The 2,464-nt window shown below is 34.7% G+C and overlaps 2 non-coding genes across 2 annotated transcripts; both read right to left on the minus strand.

Moving 5' to 3' along the window:
- Nucleotides 1-285: 285 nt before the first annotated feature.
- TRNAN-AUU (transfer RNA asparagine (anticodon AUU)) lies at nucleotides 286-359 on the minus strand. The gene has a single exon. It is a non-coding gene; the product is annotated as a tRNA-Asn (tRNA).
- A 1,091-nt stretch (nucleotides 360-1,450) lies between these two features.
- Nucleotides 1,451-1,524, minus strand: TRNAN-AUU (transfer RNA asparagine (anticodon AUU)). Its single transcript has one exon. It is a non-coding gene; the product is annotated as a tRNA-Asn (tRNA).
- Nucleotides 1,525-2,464: the final 940 nt, after the last annotated feature.

Genomic DNA, 2,464 nt, shown 5'->3' on the forward strand with positions numbered 1-2,464 from the left:
TTGGCTTTGTGGACACTTTTCAGAGAACAAATTTGTTAGCATAAAAATAAAGCCAGAAAATGAAGAGGTTTAATCACTCAATTGGATTTTTCTGCCAGCATATTTCTTTTTCTCTGCAACCCACTGCTAAATTGTGCTTCCTAGCTGTTTTTTTTATAAAATCACTTAATCAAATCTAACTCTGATTACAACAGAGAAGGCCAGGTACCCTACACCATAAGAGGGGGTTTGAAATTTTGACTTGTCTACTTAAAGATCACCAAAATCTGATAACAAGGTCAATTACATCCCTGGGTGGGATTGAACCACCAACCCTTTGGTTAATAACCAAACACGCTAACCAATTGCGCCACAGAGACACTTTGCAAAAGTGCATACTGACAAAGGCTAATAAGCATTCATCTAGAACGTTTCCTAGAAAACTTTAAATAGTCAATAATCTGGAGAGTTTTTGTAAGATGTTTCTTCCATCAACCAATGAAGAAACACATTGGTACATTCCCATGATGAGTGAGTGCTTCAGGATCTCTTGCACTTACATGTGCAGCAGAGTACTGCAATGGAAGCATGCTGGGCCATTAACCCAGAGGTAGGCAGATTGAAACTATCCTCTGCTATATGCATTTTTTTTTGTTAATAAAAGTAATCCAAAACTGGGATTGATATTTTTGCTCTTTTATTTTTACTTAAAGTACAATAACTTTTACCATTTTAATTTGTTTTAATAGTATATTGACAGTATTGTTTTCTTTCAAAAATCCACTTAATTTTCTTTACCCTATTATTCAAATGGTAATTGACAAAAACAAACTACATTGTCACCAGAAGAGCAATACAAAATGTACAAGTCATATATTAAAATCATCTTTCCAGCTTGAATTTCAATGATGCATTTGGGCAACGATTTTGTAAGAAACAGCTCCACCCTTAAATAAAGATTTTCTTAATTCCTTACCTGTGTGCTAATTAGATATCACCTTGTTTTCACATTAAACAGACTTCCACATGAGAGAGCAGCACGGATGCAGTGGCGTTAATGTTTCCTGGTGTCAACCTGTATTATTTCAGTAGATATTGAAATGAGGATGCATCTTGCTGCCTTTCCAATGAAGCACGTTTAATTTAGTAATAGGTGAAAAACCATCCCTACAAAGGTGTTAATCAGATACTTGGCTTTGTGGACACTTTTCAGAGAACAAATTTGTTAGCATAAAAATAAAGCCAGAAAATGAAGAGCTGTTTAATCACTCAATTGGATTTTTCTGCCAGCATATTTCTTTTTCTCTGCAACCCACTGCTAAATTGTGCTTCCTAGCTGTTTTTTTTATAAAATCACTTAATCAAATCTAACTACATCAGAGAAGGCCAGGTACCCTACACCATAAGAGGGGGTTTGAAATTTTGACTTGTCTACTTAAAGATCACCAAAATCTGATAACAAGGTCAATTACATCCCTGGGTGGGATTGAACCACCAACCCTTTGGTTAATAACCAAACACGCTAACCAATTGCGCCACAGAGACACTTTGCAAAACTGTATACTGACAAAGGCTAATAAGCATTCATCTAGAACGTTTCCTAGAAAAACTTTAAATAGTCAATAATCTGGAGAGTTTTTGTAAGATGTTTCTTCCATCAACCAATGAAGAAACACATTGGTACATTCCCATGATGAGTGAGTGCTTCAGGATCTCTTGCACTTACATGTGCAGCAGAGTACTGCAATGGAAGCATGCTGGGCCATTAACCCAGAGGTAGGCAGGTTGAAACTATCCTCTGCTATATGCATTTTTTTTTTTTTTAATTAAAGTAATCCAAAACTGGGATTGATATTTTTGCTTTTATTTTTACTTAAAGTACAATAACTTTTACCATTTTAATTTGTTTTAATAGTATATTGACAGTATTGTTTTCTTTCAAAAATCCACTTAATTTTCTTTACCCGATTATTAAAATGGTAATTGACAAAAACAAACTACATTGTCACCAGAAGAGCAATACAAAATGTACAAGTGATATATTAAAATCATCTTTCCAGCTTGAATTTCAATGATGCATTGGGGCAACGATTTTGTGAGAAACATCTTCACCCTTAAATAAAGATTTTCTTAATTCCTTACCTGTGTGCTAATTAGATATCACCTTGTTTTCACATTAAACAGACTTCCACATGAGAAAGCAGCAAGGATGCAGTGGCGTTAATGTTTCCTGGTGTCAACCTGTATTATTTCAGTAGACATTAAAATGAGGATGCATCTTGCTGCCTTTCCAATGAAGCAAGTTTAATTTAGTAATAGGTAAAAAACCATCCCTACAAAGGTGTTAATCAGAGACTTGGCTTTGTGGACACTTTTCAGAGAACAAATTTGTTAGCATAAAAATAAAGTCAGATAATGAAGAGCTGTTTAATCACTCAATTGGATATTTTTGCCAGCATATTTCTTTTTCTCTGCAACCCACTGC

This window comes from Pseudophryne corroboree, chromosome 10 (genome assembly GCF_028390025.1).
Source record: "Pseudophryne corroboree isolate aPseCor3 chromosome 10, aPseCor3.hap2, whole genome shotgun sequence".
Taxonomy (NCBI): domain Eukaryota; kingdom Metazoa; phylum Chordata; class Amphibia; order Anura; family Myobatrachidae; genus Pseudophryne; species Pseudophryne corroboree.